Genomic DNA, 17,832 nt, shown 5'->3' with positions numbered 1-17,832 from the left:
ATGGAGGCTTCTTAAAAATCTAAACATAGATCTGCCCTATGATTCAGCAATCCCACTCCTAAGCATATAACCGAAGGAATGCAACACAGGTTACTCCAGAGGCACCTGCACACCCATGTTTATTGCAGTGCTATTCACAATAGCCAAGCTATGGAAACAGCCAAGATGCCCTACTACTGACAAATGGATTAAGAAAATGTGGTATTTATACACAATTGAGTTTTACACAGCCATGAAGAAGAATGAAATCTTGTCATTCACAAGTAAATGGATGGAACTGGAGAACATCATCTTAAGCAAAGTTAGCCAGGCTCAGAAGACCAAAAATCACATGTTCTCCCTCGTATGCAGACTTTAGACCTAAAACAAATGCGATAATATTATTGGACATGGGTCACACACTAAAAGGGGAGAGACTGCATACAGGAGGAGTAGGGAAAGGTAGGAAACCCAAAACTTGAAAGTGTTTGATGGCCCACTGTAGAGGAGCGAATGAAGTAATCTTAAACTGACAGAGGCCGCTATGAGAAGATGACCAGGAAGTAGTGAGAGGTCTGGTAGAAATGAACCAATTCTGGTTATAATACACATATGCATGGAAGCAATGCTAGGAATCTCTCTGCATAACTATCCTTATCTCAAGCTAGCAAAAACACTGTGTCTTTCTTATTATTGCTTATGTCTTCTCTTCAACAAAACTGGGCAAGAGGACAGAACACGTTCTGTATGGAACCAAAGGGGGTGAGCGGGAGGGGGGGGTGTGGCAGGCAGGGGAAGAGATGGCCCAAACAATGTATGCACACATGAATAAATGAATATATAAATAAATAAGTAAAAGTTTGAAAAAAGAAAATACAGTACTCCAAAGCACATACACTAGCTAGTTAAACCACAAACTTTTTTTTTTCCAAAGTACCTTCGAAGAGTCACTAGAATTTTTTTTGGAATTCACCTTTTTTATTCATTTATTCATATGTGCATAAATTGTTTGGGTCATAACTTTAATGATAATGATATTTACCATGGGAAAGATTTCCACTGGGGCTGGGGAATGAGAAATGCCATTACCTTTTACTCAAGTTATCTGTAAGTGTACCTGTTCTAAAAAGCAAAGTCTAATAACATATATAAAGATACATACAAAAATGAGTACAAACGGATAAACATTTTATACATTTTGTAAATTGTCCTGACAGATCTTTCACCATAACGCACGTATATCACACAGACATCCATCCTTACACATTATGCTGCAGAAAATATATCCATAAAAAAAAGTTCATCAGAATTAAGCTGCAGTTTCATCTTGATGGATTGTTCTTAGTGATTCTTTGTATTCTAAAGTATTTTAAATACAATTGCAATCACCATATAACTAGAAAAAATAAAAACAATGACATTAATAAACAATACTACTGACCCCACATCTCTAATGTACTGCAAAACATAGAGCACTATGGGAAGGGAACCAGGAAGTAGCAAAGAGGTCTGGCACAGGTGAACCAATGTGGGTTGCAATGCACAAGCACATGGAAGGAACGCTAGGAATCTCTGCATAGCTATCTTTACCTCAAACTAGCAAAAATCTGTGTCTCTCCTACTAGCTCCTATGTTTCTCTTCAACAAAATCAGAGAACAAGATGGAGAAAGAGCCTCTGCCCTGAAGCAGTGGGGTGGGGAGAGGTGGCACAAATATTGTATACACATGTAAATAAATGTAAAAATGATAAAATAAAAGAGAGAAAAAAATAAAGCAGAAAATTTTTGGTAGTTATATCTCTGGTTGTCAGTTGAAAGAACAAAGGAAGTGCATTGAAAGGTAAGCACAACCCTATCCGCCCACCACCACATACCACATATGACTTCCTTCTTGACTCTTTTCTTCTTGAAGACACGCCTGCCAAAAAGGTCATATTACATATTACTTCAAAATGTTAATTTCATATTTATTGACAATTATTTCCTCAAACACGCATGTACTCTTTTTAATGTATAATAGTTGTATAAAACAATAGGCTGCGTTTGGACCAGGTTGGATTCCCACCAGCAGTGTAAGAGGGCTCCTTTTTCCCCACGTGAGCTCCTTGAACAAGGGACTTTGCTGAGATGCTGGAGACACACTTGGCTGAGGTAAAGCACCAGGGAGAGCTGAAAGTACCGCACTCTAAACCCCTAGGTCTTGCAAGCCTTCTCCACTCCATAATCTACTAAAAGAACAGCTGGCCCACCCAGTCCCTGCCTCATAGCCTGGCAGAGCCACTGCTCCACTCCGCAGGGCTCTCCGCCCCTCAGGCCCTGCCAGGCACCAGCTCCCTGCAAAAATATTTTTATATTTGAGCTCAGTTTTGAAAAGTTGCTATTTTTTAAAATGTTCTAAAATGCAATTTTACTTTTTTATGCACACTAAGTATATTTTTCTTTTAGGGCTGTGTTTCTTTCCTTTCATAGAAAATGGTCATTCTGTCTCATCAGGAAAAACACACCAGGAAGGAGACACTACAAATTCTTTGCAGTCGTGGCTACAGCCTTCAAGACAATGAGAAAACCATCTCAAGTGCAGAAGGGGATGGTCCACTCCCCCCATGTGCATTTCTGCCTGTGAGTACAGTACTGTTTGCTACAGCCTGCTATACTCTAGATTTTTAAAAAAGAAGTCTATTTCCAGGGTTAAAAACAGGTTTTCCATTTGCTCCTGTCATTAGACATTTAATATTTAGTTCCAATTGTGTGTAAGTGGATGTGCAAATAACATAGCTTTCTATCTATGTAATTCAAATGCAAGCTCTAAATAAAAGAGATTTTGAGGCCAGTCCCCTCATGTTTGTCACATCATTTATCATCTACATTACCAAGTTCATTGTCAATAAATGATCTCAAAACTAAAATAGTAAAGTGAAAAGTCCAATTCTTTTAAAATGTGACCGTTTTTAATATTTTCAGTTAGCTGTGTGTATGTGGGTTTGTGAGTGGGATATATAGTCTGTCCCATTGGTCTGATATCACATTTTATTCCAGTCCATGGTGCTTGGTTATTGTGACTTGGTAGCAAAGTGGTGGAATTAAGTATTCTGATGTGTTTCAGGTTTTTTCCTTTAGTTCGAGACTTCTTTGGTTACTTATTTTGGTTCCATATACGTTTTAGGATTGTTTATCTAGTGTTTGAGAAATGCCATTGGTGTTATATTGGACAGTTTCTAAGTCTGTAAATCAGTTTGGGTAGTATGAACACATCACAATAGAAATCTTCTAATCACTGAACATGAGAGATATGTCCATTCTGTGTGTGTGTTCTTCAATTTCTTTTATCAGCTTTTTGTAAAAGAGCTGATAAAGAGGCCTGTAACTTCCATAGTTAGATTAATTCCTGTTATTTTTATACACATTATGAATGGAAATATTTTCATGATTGTTCACTATTGGTGTATAAAAGGGTACTGATTTTCTGTGTGTTGATTTTGCATCTTGAAATTTACTGAATCTATTTATTGGTTCTAATACTCCTTAGGGGGAGTCTTTAGTTTTTCTTAGTGTAGAATTACATTATCTCCAAGCAGAGATAATTTAACTTCCTCCTTCCTATTTATATGCCTTTTATTTCTTCCTCTTGCCTAATCCTTTGTCTGAAACTTCTAGTACTACATTGATTAAAAGCAATGAGAATGAACATCTCTGCCTTGTTTCAGATCTTCCCGGAAATGTTTCCACCATTCAGTATGATGCTGGCTGTGAGCTTGTCCACATAACTTTATTATGTTGAGGTGTGATCCTTTCATGTGTGTTCTGGGTTTTTATGATGAAGAGATGTTGAATTTTGTCAAATGCTTTTTGAGAATTGGTCATATGGTATTCTCCCTCATTCTGTTGATGTGATGCATTGTGTTTATTGATGTTCATGTGCTGAACATTCTTGCATCAAGGAAACGATCTTTTTAATGTGCTGTTGGACTTTATTTGTGAGTATATTGTTGATAATTTCTGTAACTATGTTCTTTGGGGATATTGGCCAAAAGATTTCTTTTCTGCTGTCTCTTTTTGGTATCAGGATAATGCTGGCTTCATTAAGTGCATTTGGAAGGCTCCCCTCACTTTCCACCTTTGAAATACTTTACTCATCAAGCAGTTTGAGGTTAGGGCATCTGGTAATAAACAGCTCTTGGTCTGACTGCAAGAGCCTTGCAAAATCAAGCAATGTCTCACAAAGTATGTAGACAGCAATTCGGGGAGATTAGCGGGTATCTACACAATGATAGTTTTACATTAACTCTTGATAAAAAAAGATCTAACTTTAGTTGATTCTCACATTATCACTATAGGAACTTAATAATAATGTTTATTGAACATCTCTTTTGTGCCAGGAAACTTGCAAATTTTCTTTCTCTTGGCAGGTGCATTTGAACTCAGTGCTTCATATTTGCTAGGCAGGTACACAACCACTTGAACCAAGCCTCCTGTCTGAAATTTCCATCTTTATATCTTAAAGATGACTTATACCTACACAGTAAAAAGCCTGATTTTTAAAAATTTGAGCAAATATTCTACTCAGGTGTAGATGGAACAAATGGTTTGGAGGTGCTCGCAAATAGCAATGTTCACCTCAAGCTGGTGTTCATGGGGCTCATGACCCTTGTTTCAATTTTCATGACCCTTTTTTCAATTTTTATTTTAATATAAATAAAAATTTATATTATTGTACAAGCTATTTCATAGTTTATGGGTTTATTTTTATGTATTTATGACAATTCTATTGCACATGTTACAACCCCAAAAAGTTATGTTTCCCTTCTGGGTTTGACAGGACATAACTTAGTAGGCCGGGGGGTGCAAGTTGGGGTCCAGTTCCTTCTTTTTATAACCTGTTCCCTGATGTTACACATCTGCTGTAAAGTGTTTGCCAAACAATTGTTGTTTTCTTTTATTTTATTCATTTATTCACATGTGCATACATTGTTTGGGTCATTTCTCCCCCCTGCCTCCCTCTCCCACCCATTCCCCTCTTCTCCCCCTCAGTTCTAGACGGGTTCTGTTCTGACTTTATCACTAGTTTTGTTGAAGAAAAGAAAGGAAGACAAAGTATTTTTGCAAGTTGAGTTGAGGATAGCTATCCAGAAATATTCCTAGCATTGCTTTCGTGTACACGTGTTATGACCCATGTTAATTCATCTCTAACTGATCTTTACCCTGGTTCCTGATCCCCTTCTCATGATAACCTTTGTTGCTTTAAGGTTTCTGTATTAGCTCCTCTGGAGTGGGGACATCAAACACTTTCATGTTTTGGGTTTTCTTCCTATTTCTATATCACCCATATGTGCTCTCCCCTTGTCATGTGATCCCAGTCCAACAACATTGCTGCATTTGCCCTAGATCTAAATTCTGCATATGAGGGAGAACATATGATTTTTGGTCTTCTGAGCTTGGCTAACCTCACTCAGAAGGATGTTCTCTAGTTCCATCCATTTACCTGCAAATGATAAGATTTCATTCTTCTTCATGGCTGAGTATAATTCCATTGTGTACAAGTACCATATTTTCTTGATCCATTCATCATTAGTGGGGCATCTTGGTTATTTCCATAACTTGGCTATTGTGAATAGTGCTGCAGTAAACATGGCTGTGCAGGTGCCTCTGGAGTAACCTGTGTCACATTCCTTTGGGTATATCCCCAGGAGTGGGATTGCTGGATCATATGGCAGGTCTGTATTTAGATTTTTAAGAAGTCTCCAAATTTTTTTCCAAAGTGGTTGTACCAGCTTGCATTCACACCAGCAGTGGATTAGGGTTCCTTTTTCCCCACATCCTCACCAACACGTTGGTGGTGGTGTTTTTGATGATAGCTATTCTAACAGGGGTGAGGTGGAATCTTAGTGTGGTTTTGATTTGCATTTCCTTTATGGCTAGAGATGGCAAGCATTTTTTCATGTGCTGTTTTGTCATTTGAATTTCTTCTTTTGAGAAAGTTCTATTAAGTTCAGTTGCCTATTTTTTAAATGGTTCAGTGATTTTAGGAGAGTTTAGCTTCTTAAGTTCCCTGTATATTCTAGTTATCAGTCCCTTGTCTGATGTATAGCTGGCAAATATTTTCTCCCACTCTGTGGGTGGTTCTTTCAGTTTAGAGACTGTTTCTGTTGTTGTGCAGAAACTTTTAAATTTTATGAAGTCCCATTTGTCCACCCTTTCTCTTAGTTACTGGGCTGCTGAGTTCTATTGAGGAAGTCCTTCCCTAGACCTATTAGTTCCAGAGTGTTTCCTGCTCCTTCCTGTAGTAACTTCAGAGTTTCAGGTCTGATATTTAGGTCCCTGATCTATTTTGAGTTGATACTAGTACAGGGTGATAGACATACATCTAGTTTCAGTTTCTTGCAGATGGATAACCACTTTTCCCAGCAACATTTGTTGAAGAGGCTGTCATTTCTCCATTGTATGTTTTTGGCACCATGATGTTGCGTTAAATCTAGGTTTTTCTCACATACTTCTGACTATGAGACAGAAAAGCATAGTGAGGTTTTGCCACCCCAATGTGTGGGTTGCCTCTGGTATGGAGAGTATGTATACAGGCTGGAAAGACATTGATGTCTTTTCTAGATTAGGCCAAATTGTGTTGCAAAAAGGTTTTTTGTCTTGCTAGGTTGGTACTTCCTGGCCCTCTGTTTAAAGAGATATGTTCCTGTTGGTATTGGTTTCCTTATTGCATCCTAATATCACTCTGTAGTGTATTCTTCTCCAGTCTCCATGAAAGATACAGAGAAGTTCAATACAGAACTCAAATAACGTAATGAAGTGCCACTTCTTGAACTCTGAAATTCCTAGCCAGACTGAATTTTCTATTCTTCAGTCTTATAGTATATTAAAAATAATATGACCAACATTTTTATTTGCACTTACTTAGCCAACTTATCTAGATCTAAATCTACATCTAGATTTCAACAAGGTAATTTCACTATGGACTTCCTGAAGTTCTCACTGACATGATAAAATATTGATCAGTTGCATGTTTCATTTGTTTGTAATTTCATTAAATAACCTTATCTAATTATTAGACATAGGACTTTCTTCTCAGGCCTTATTCATTATTTATTTGGGTCACCAAATAATTTACATTTTAGGGGACATACATATAAATCCATAACTGGAATGACACAAAAGATGATGAAAGTGAATCTACACTAGGACAGATCATTCAAAGAGAATCCTGTGTGCCAGGTTGAATTTAGTAAGATGAAATTTAGCAGTGATAATTCTCAGATGCTGGGCTTGGGTCAAAGAAATGAGCTTCTCATTTCAGACAGATTCACAACAGCAACAAAAACCAATGAATATTTTAGTGAATTTTAGAATCAGTGTGAATCAATGCTGTGATGGAACCAAACAGTTAATAATTAGACCAAGAGCTACATTGGTAGGACTGTAAGAAGTAGATTCAAGCTGTTGTAAGGACTGCCCAACTATGCTGACCAGACCCTGTGTGGAATACCATACTGTGTCTAGGTATCAACTTCTTTCCACACCAGACAGAAGAGTAGCAAAGTGGCTCAAATCTGTTATCAAATTCTAAACTTGTAACTATGTTTCTTTCTGCACTTTTGAAAAGACATCTCAGTGGATTAATTCATTTCATTGATGTTCTATGAAACATTGTAACGAGATAGATAACTTCATTTATTATGCATTTTACACTAGTTTTCAATTCTCTGCACTATGATTGAATGGGTGTTTTAGCATATTTGTTTAAAAAAAGTTACTTCCCGTAATCCAAATGTTCAAAGTTGCCCAAGAAACAGTTATTGTTAAATGACACACATACAGACACAGCATGAAGAAATTCATAAAATAGCAAATACTCTAAATTTTTAAAAAATTAAAGAGGTCATTTGGAAGCCAGGCATTGGTGGCTAAAACTTGTAATCCTAGCTACTTGGGAGGCTGCAATATGAACTCTCACATTTAAGGCCAGCCTAGGCACATAGTTCACAAGATCCTGTCTCCAAAATAGCCAAAGAAAATGGACTGGACTGTGAATTAAGTAGTAGGCACCTGATTTGCAAGTGTGAAGCCATGAGTTCATTCCCGTCCCAGCAAAAGAAAAAAAAAGTGATCTGGAAAAATGTAAATGTTAATTAAAAGGGAAGAAACGAAGTCCTAAATAAGCACTGCAATTTCAGCAGTGGAGACTTCATGGAAGTGGGAATGTATCTGTCAATACTAGGGATAGGGACCACAGACCAAGACAGTGTGCCCAGAAAGGTGTCATTTGTTAGCCTTTGTTAGTGAAATACATATAGTGTTAGCAAGGGATCAACACCTATAATTCATATCACCAGTGTGCAGGAACTTTTGAAAATTTTTGTAATCAAACAAAAAAGGAAAATTGATAAATAAATTTAAGGATGCTACAAAATACTTGTGTGTGAATGCATGTGTGCTTGTGCATATGTGTGTGTGTGCTTGTGGGTGTTCCAGTGTGTGCATATGTGTCTGTGTATGTGTGTGCCTCAGAGTGTGTGTGTGCATGTGTGTATGTACATGGCTGTGTGTTCATGTGTGTGTGTGTCTATATATTTGCCTGTATGCATGCATGTGTGATTGCCTGTGTGTGCATGTGTGTCTGTGTTCATGTGTGTGTATGTTTGTATGTGGGTCTGAGTTGCATGTGTGGCTCTGAATGTATTTGTGTGTGTGTGCCTGTGTGCGTGCAAGTGTGTAGGGGAATTCTTTTAGACATTTGCATGAGGTTTCCTTCCTGGAAAAAAAGAAATTCTGTCCTGATATTTAAAATATTATTTGTTTCTAAAGAAGCTCATGCAAAGGACAATTTTTTGAAAAACATTATAATAATGTAGCACTTAAAATGAGTGTTAAAATTATTCAATACATAAGAAAATATATAAAATACAATTACACCTCATCTTAAAATATTTTACATTTTAAACTCCCCAATTTTCCAACTAAATTTAGAAACAAATGCATGCTTATCATAATCTTAACTATTTGGATATCAACAAATTTTCATAGTTTTCTGGTGATCCACAAGATATAATTTCAACTTCATTAGCAAAGGCTGCCTTAAATACCTCAGTCATCTGAATTCTATGCTTTGCTTGTTATGGAAACTTTACTATAATGTGTATGATTATGTTAACACTGGAAGATAATTAATTAATGAATTTTTATCTCTGATATGACTGTTTGCTAAAATAAAATTTTTACTTACACTTTCTTTCTTGCAAGTGAAGCCTTGTGATTTTCCACAAATAAAACATGGACATCTATATTATGCACAGATATAGACCATACTTTCCAGCACCTATAGGAAAACAATACAGCTATTGTTGTGATTACAATTATATGATTCCTTTAAACTCATCTGGGATATTTACTGCATGAAAGAAGGATGGTGGCAGCAGTGCCATGCCGCAGTAAGTAAATGTCTTTACAATTATATATGCATAATTCTTTCCAAGGGTGGAGAAGAAAGAGCACACAGGGATTACAATAAAGATTTGAATGAAAAAAATAGTGACAAAGCACAGTTGTGGTGGTTCACACCTGTAATTCTAGCACTCAGGAGGTGGAGGCAAGAGGATTGCGAGTCAAGACCAGTCTGGTGAGACTCAGTATATAAACAATGGGGGAGGAGGACCAAAGGAAGATTTGTAGGAACAAAACCACCCTGTTTTGTCCTTTATAATGAGTTCTTCATTAAAATCACATGAAAAGTGAAGATAAAGACTTCATGAGAATAATTTCTTATTTACACAGGTTTTTATTAAAAAACTAAAGATAAATAACATCCTTTTAAACATTTTCTATTATTTTTAGTTTCTCTTAACTTCACATTATTTATGAATGTTGTGCAATCTATTTAAACATTGCAAATATACATTTTTAATTTAGTACTTCGGCCAAATTAATTTTTTCTCTCTTTTTTCCATTTATTATTGTTTTGTTTAGGACAATGTGTTCTCAGATATGTGGAGCCTGGAATTTCTCCATCTTCATCAAGAACATATGTACAGGATTGATCTGTGAAAATTCAGTGCTATCTTGGCTATAGTATTCCAAACAAGGAGAACACAATTGTGTGTACAGAGAGTGGCTGGTCCCCTCCTCCCAAATGCATCCGTGTCAGTAAGTACACTGCTGTGACAAGCAGATAGACTGACCTACAGTAACTATGTAGATGTGTATAAGTGAATACACAGATTTTTTGATAAGTATAGAGCAAAATAAAAGCACCTATCAGTAAGCATTACTTTAGAGTGTATAATAACATATACATTGAAATTGCTCAATCACTCAAAGGTAAATGATTATAGAATTAAAAACAAATATGATGGTAGCCATGAATATCTCAAGTATGTCCAAGAAATTATATGACATTTTACAGTCATGCTGTTTTGTTTCTTAATTTCTCTGGGGGTGTGTTACTGAGAGTGGATTTCCTGGACTTTGTGCCTGCTCTACTTTAGAAGGAGCTGTCTAGTGGTTGTCCCCATAGACATTTATCTACAATTCATTCTTGTTCTCCATAACTGCTAATGATGTCACATTTAAATGTTTACAAAGTAAATGTCTATAAAATGTTACAGCACTGTAGTGTTGACATTCATGTTTTATTGTGAATCGGGTTTAGCACCTACAGCCATAAGTTCAATGGCAGTTAATTATTTTTAACTGTGAAATGTGGTTTGATGTTCTTCTCAATTTATCTTGCATTTTTAGAACATGTAATATTTATTGTACAAAAAGAGAAATGTTCATGAAAATTTTTCCTCTTCACTGGCTTCCAAATGACAAAAAGTTATCTGTGTTCTGGTGAAGAATGGGAGAGATTTAAGGACATGAACACTATCTTTTATTCCTCAACATTACACTGACATTTATTAAAAGCAGTCACTTCCTTCATGGTAGATTACCTAGTGATATTCAATGACCCTTTAACTATATTTGGAATTTTATTCATTGACTCGCTACTCAAAATGAACACTGGGTAGACATACTTTCTTTTTCTTTCTATTTAGATGATTCCTGTGTGAATCCACTTACAGTGAAAGCAACAATTATAATATCAAGACAGATGGACAAATATCCATCTAGTAAGAAAGTACATTATAAACATAACCAACCTTTAGAAATATTTAGGGAAATAGAAGGGATCTGTCTAAAGGGAACTTGGAGCAAACCACCTCAATGCAAAGGTAAACTATCATCTTCCACAATTTTTGTTAGAGAAGTTAATTAGCATAAAATATGTTGATTTTAAAAAGTGGAGTTATTCTTGTTGAAAATGTTTTTGAATGCAAATAAAATGGTATGGTTAAAATTTTATTCTTTTTGTGAATTCATCCAGGAAATATTGTGTATTTTTTTCAAGATAGATCCAGCCAGATTGAAGGAAAAAGGAGCCAAAGGAAGTTCTTCATCTTACTCATGAAGTCATGGTTATTTTCTGAGGAATAAGTATATAAAAATACATCACATACATTTGTAAGCCCTAACTAGATATCCATTTGAGATGTGGCATATGTAGTGGAAGAGAAATCATAGAATCTGATATAACTTTTGGCATCTTCAGTATATAGATTATATTTGAAGGTCTGTGACTGCTGAGGTCATCCACTGAATTTCTGTATTGATAAAAAGAAGCATGGGTACTTAGCCATGAAGACTCCAATATGGAGATCTCAGGAAATAAGGAAAACTAATAATGGATAGAATATTATCTATTTTCATTTTTCACATTTTTTTCACCTTACATTTTTCTCTTCGTTAAGTAATTGTACCTATTTTGTTGTCGTTGAAGAGAATTTGATAATGACAGCATATAGTTGGTTCTTGTTTACCAATCCATCTTGCTATTCTCAATCTTTTAATTGATAGATTTAGACCTTTTACATTTAAAGTAACTATCAATATGATAAGAATGTCTATCTTTTTATTTGTTTGTATTTGTTTTCTTTGTCTCTTAGTCCTGTTTCTCTTTTCCTCCTTTATGTTAGGGCATTATTAAGAAAAATTTTATTTCTACTTATCTTCATCCTTTCTGAGTGTCTCTCTGACATTTTCCCCATCCACATTTTTAAAGTATTTGCTCCATATATAAATATGACTCTACTACTGTCAACATTTTATACTTAATTTACATATGGAAATTTCTGCTTAAATTTACCCTTCCCACATTATAAACTAAAATGCCTTTAGTATTTCTTGTATGTGCCTTCAGCACCATTATCAAATGATACAATTTTCCCTCAAGCACCACAAATAGTTCAGCAAACTCATGAGGAGAAAGATAGTTTATTATGCTTGTAGCTTTCTTTTTTTATCAATTACATGGGTTTTTTTCCTCCTTCATGAAATCTCAAACACCTACTGGTATCCTTTCATTTTTATTTACAGAATTCCTTTAGGTATACTAAAGGTAACTCTGCTGTGAGGCAGTCTACAAACAAGTAAAGGGAAAGCAGGGAACAGAGGGGGATAAGACAGAGTAATGAAAAGGTGAATATGATCAAAGTACACAACATAATAAAACTCCTTATTATGTGCAATTTATACGCACCCATAAAGTAATATAAACTGAATAAAGGTGACTGCTGAAGACAAATTCTTAGTCTGCTTTTGTCTGAGAATGTTTTCATTTATGCCCTTATTCTAAAGGATACACTCAGTGCATATAGAATTTGAGATTGACAGTTCTTTTCTTTCAATTCCTGAGATCTCTGTGGTCATTGATGAAAAAACAACTTTCATTTGATTCTTGTTCTACATTAGGTAAGGCATAGTTTCTTTGTTGCTGATTCAAGACATTTTTGCTTCAGGCTATGAGACAGAAAAGGGGAGTGAGGTCTTCCCACCCCAATGCTTGGGTTGCCTCTGGTAACAGAGAGTACAGAGGCGGACATTGATGTGTTTTCTAGATTAAGTCATATCTTACTGCAAAAAGGTTTCTGTCTTGCTAGGTTGCTGTTTCTTGGCCCTCTGGCAAAGAGATAAGCTCCTTCTGGGATTTTCTTTATTGGATCCTGATATCACTCCTGAGTGTGTTCTTCTCTAGTACTCCATCCAGGATACAGAGGAGTTCAGAAGAGAACTCAAATACCACATTACAGTGTTATTTCTTGATCCTTGAAGTTCCTAGCCAGACTGAATTTTCTTTTTTTCCAGAGACTTGTAGTTTCTTAAAAAATAATATGTCCAATATTTTTAGTTGTGCTTCCTTAACTGAAGTAAAGGTAGAATTGTTTTTTGCTCATGTTCACTGCATAAGAAAGCCAATAATTCTCCATTACATTCTCTGAATTTATAATTCTTTGATGAGAGATACAATAAATCCAGCAATATGTTATATGTAAGAACTTGAAACTTTGTCTCAGGTATCTATCTGCTTAGAATTTATTTGTTAAGCCAATGTTAACACTGGAATATTGCACAGCAAACATATTCATTGTTTTATATGTGCCTTCAGTGAGGTGAAAGGATAAACTGAAATAGTGTAACTTCCCATTTTATTTTTGAAATTTCTCCAAGCAATCATTCTATAACCAGAAATCACAAAATTTTGATATTATAAAGAGCACTGTGCATTGCCTGTGCATTGATTTGGTCTCTTAATAAATCAAATGATGCTTTTCAGATTCTACAGGAAAATGTGGATCTCCTCCACCTATTGACAATGAAGACATTACTTCATTCCCATTGCAAGAATATGCACCACATTCTTCAGTTGAATATCAGTGCCATCTTTGTATCAACTTCAGGGAAACAAGAAAATACATGTAAAAATGGAGAGTGGTCAGAACCACCCAAATGTTTAAGTACATCAATAAGTTCAGAGATCCTGAGAAAATCATTGTGATGATTAGATTTTCTATTGTTCATAATAGAATATTTATATATTAACAAATAACTATTTTTGCTGTCAGACTACCAAATATTAAAGGTTTGGAAATCCTTTTATATAAAAATATTTAAATGACAAATGAAATTACATATATTCATGGTTTAAGAATGTTACAATTTTTGAATTATAATTTATTTTTAATTATAATTTGTCTATATTTTCTTTGGGTTTTTTGTTGTTGTTTTTGGTGGGATGGGGTTTGAATTCAGGTTTTCATGCTTGCTAGCAGGCACACTACCAGTTGAGCCATTCCACCAGCCTCTGATTGTTCATATTAATGGGGGTCATAACGATATGTCCATATATAGATATACTTTTCACTGATCAAATCCAACCTCCTTTCATCCCTCTTCACCCCCACATACACCCTTCCCAAACTCTACTAATCACTATGCTACATTCACATTGATTTTTAAAAATCTTCCCTATACTAAAGAGAACACATGAGACTTGTCTTTCTCTGCTTATTTTGCTAAAATAGTATCCTTTAGTTCCACCCATTTCAATGTAAATGACAAGATGCATGTCTTTTTAATGACTGGACAGTATTCCATTATATGAACATAATACATTGTCTCTATTAACTCATTTACTGATGAACATCTAGACTGATTCCATGTCTTAGCTATTATGAATAGTGGTACAATAGACATACATGTGCAGATTTTGGTATGCTGACTTCATTTCTTTGTATTCATCCCCAGTAGGGGGATAAAAAGATCATTTGTGGTAGCTCTAGTTTCAGGTTTTTGAAAAACCTCCATACTGTTCTCCATAACGGCTGTCTTACATTACACACTCTCCAACAGCATATGAGTTCCTTTTTCTCTAAAACCTCATGAGCACTTGATATTTTTAGGTTTCTTTTTTTTTTGTAATAGCCACTGTAAATGGGTGATATGATATCTCATTGTGGTTTTAATTTACAATTCTATGATAGGTAATGATGTTAAGGATTTTTCATACATTTGTTGACTATTTGTATTTCTGCATTTAAAAATTTTTTTATTTAGGTGATTTTTCTTATTTTTAGTTGGTTAGCTGACTTTTTGCTAAGCTTTTTGAGTTTTTCATATATTCTAGATATTAATTCTATGCTACTTTTTAGGTAGCATGGGCATTTTAATACTAATTTTTCCAATCCATGTTTATGGGAGATCCCTGCAATTTTTAATCTCTTCAGTTTCTTTCATCAAGTTATTATAATTTTCATGATAGGGCACTTTCAATCCTTTTGCTGAATTTATTGCTACATTGAATTTTTGGAATTATTGGGAATGAGATTTCTTTCATTAATTCTCAACTTATTGACTATTGCTATGCAGAAAAGCACTGATTTTATTATGCTAATTTGATATTGCTACTTTTCTGATTTTGCTACCAGTTCTTTTATTTTTGATAGGGTTTCCTATATAAAGAATTATATCATCTCCAAACAGGGACAATTTGATCCCCCTTTCCTATTGTATGCTTTTTCTCTCCTAATTGCTCTAGAAAAATTCTAGTTCATTGAACAAGCTTCCTATGCCCAAACTTTTCCTTTGGGTATATTGAAAATAAAGAAATCTATTTGTTCACTGTGCTCCAAAAGAGTTTAATGCTCTCTTCTCTTCTCTCTCTCTCTCTTCTCTCTCTCTCTCTCTCTCTCTCTCTCTCTCTCTCTCTCTCTCTCTCTCTCTCCCATCCCCCTTTCTATCTCTTTGTCTGCCTGAGATATTTTAAAATATCTACTTCAGGTTCAGATATTCTTTCTTGCACTTGATCTAGTCTGTTGTTGACATTATCCACTGAATATGTGTCCAATTTGTTGAGCTATTCCTTTTCAAAGTTTCTGTTTCATTCATTTTTCCTCCTTCATGAATTTCTCATTCATAACCTCCATGTCTTCATTTAGTTGTTTTTCTGTGCTGTCTTGGAAATCATTTATATTTAAAATTCATTGTTTTAAATATTTCACCCAACATTTAATCTACTTCATTATCTTTGAACTAAGCTACTGGAGAGGTGTCCCATTGCCTTAAATTTTCATGTGCTTGTGTTTCTGCATCAACATTCTCACATCTTGTGGATCAGTTATGTCTGCCACGTTGGTGTAGCTTCCTTAGTATGAAACTTTCTCCTGACGATGTGTCTTGGAGTGTCAATTTGTTATGCAATGTGAGAGATCTTTCTAGCTAGGCACCACATTGTAACCTCCCTATGCCTTCTTTGCCTATAACTAAAGCCTTTGGGTAAAAGATGTACCACTCTTTCTGTGAGAGATAAAAGAGTGAGGATACTCATAGCAGTTCAAACAGCAGAGGATGTGGGTGTGCACTGTGTGGACAATCTGAAAGTTATCATCTGTGAAAGTTGTGGCCACAATCAGATGATAGTTGTACCTCAGGGACTGTTGATTCTAGCTTTGCTACTGTCAATGGTCCCAGGCTGTAGCAGCCCCCCAGTGCTGAAAGGTCTGAAGCATTTGTCCTCTGACTGGTCAGAGGTGTAAGACTAGGTGTTGCATGGGGACAGGCAATGGTGAGAACAACAGCACCTCCACTGTGATATTCATCCCGAGACTTCACAGTAGTGTATTGTCAGATGTGTTGTACGGGAAGGGTGGCAGTAGGAATTACAATGGTGATGTGGCAGCAGGAATTAGACATTCTTCTCTGATGCTTTTATGGCAGTGAACCCCCAAGTGTCTTGTGGTGCCTGGAGCATGAGACTTGTCCCTAGTTTCTTGAGGTAGACAATTTATTGATTTGCTATACCTAAAGCACATAATTATATAAACAAAATTAATATACATCAATCATTATCCATAGTTTCCATTTTACATGTGTATTTTGAAAACAATTAAAATTTGCTTTCTTATCTAATTTCAAGTACATACAGTATTCTTATTAGAGTCACCTTGCTGTACATTAAATCTTATACTTCTTATAACTCAGTTTGTATTCTTGAAATGAAGATCATAATTGATCTTATGAATCTTGATAGCAAAATATTTTTGTCCCCTGTTAGCACATATTTTGACATCATTTACTAGCACTTTTATCTTTAATTCTATGTGGAATATTTGCAGAGTTTGCATGGAAAGTGTTTTGAGAAAGAATCACCAAGGAATTATTAAACATTGTACTTGAATACTTGACAGTATTTATAGATACGTGTGCTACTTAATTTTTTTGTCATTTTTCTTTCAGGTCCACATGTAATATATGAGTAAATTATGGAAAGTCCACATAATGTTCAAGTGGATGTTAAAAAAACCTTTCCACCCCATCAGGGATGATGGTTGAATTTAAGTGTAAATGTGGGTATGGTCAAGCAATGTCTAAACCATCTCATACAATGTGTTATGATGGTAAACTGGAGTATCCCACATGCAGAAGAAGTTATGATTAAAAGTTTTACTGTAATTTAAATGTGCCCCTTTGTTCAAAATTTTTCATCATTATTCCAGATCTTTTTAAAAAATTCATTTATTCACATATGCATACATAGTTTGGGTTATTTCTACCCCACTCCCCCTGCTCCTTTCCTCTCCCCCCATGCCCCCTCACTTCCAGGCAGAACCTGCTCTGCCCTTATCTCTAATTTTGTTGAAGAGAAAACATAAGCAATAATAAGAAAGACAAAGTGTTAAATTTTATTTTTGAAATATCTTTGCCTATTTTTCATTAAAAAAGCATTTGTGTCGATATTTGATGATGACTTTAACATTTGAGTGACCACTGCCACACTTTAATAAGCACTGCATTCAACTTGGTGAACGAAAATGCTGTGTCCCAGTAATAAAACCTCCATGGAAAGACATTAGATATAATTACTTCAGTGCTGATCTGTACCCAATCATTCTCCTTACTCTGTCCTACATTTCTACATAGTTACTGAGGCTTCCCAAGTTATTTGTTTCACAATAAATACAAAAAGCTATCATTGCTATC

The 17,832-nt window shown here is 35.3% G+C and overlaps 1 pseudogene; it reads left to right on the top strand.

Annotated features, from left to right (window-relative positions):
• The first annotated feature begins 389 nt into the window (after window positions 1-389).
• LOC141413656 (complement factor H-related protein 1-like) lies at window positions 390-13,852 on the top strand (annotated as a pseudogene).
• The last annotated feature ends 3,980 nt before the right edge of the window (window positions 13,853-17,832 follow it).

The sequence above is a fragment of the Castor canadensis genome, chromosome 11, assembly GCF_047511655.1.
Source record: "Castor canadensis chromosome 11, mCasCan1.hap1v2, whole genome shotgun sequence".
In the NCBI taxonomy this organism is placed as follows: Eukaryota; Metazoa; Chordata; class Mammalia; order Rodentia; family Castoridae; genus Castor; species Castor canadensis.
This window is presented reverse-complemented; position numbering and strand designations above follow the sequence as displayed.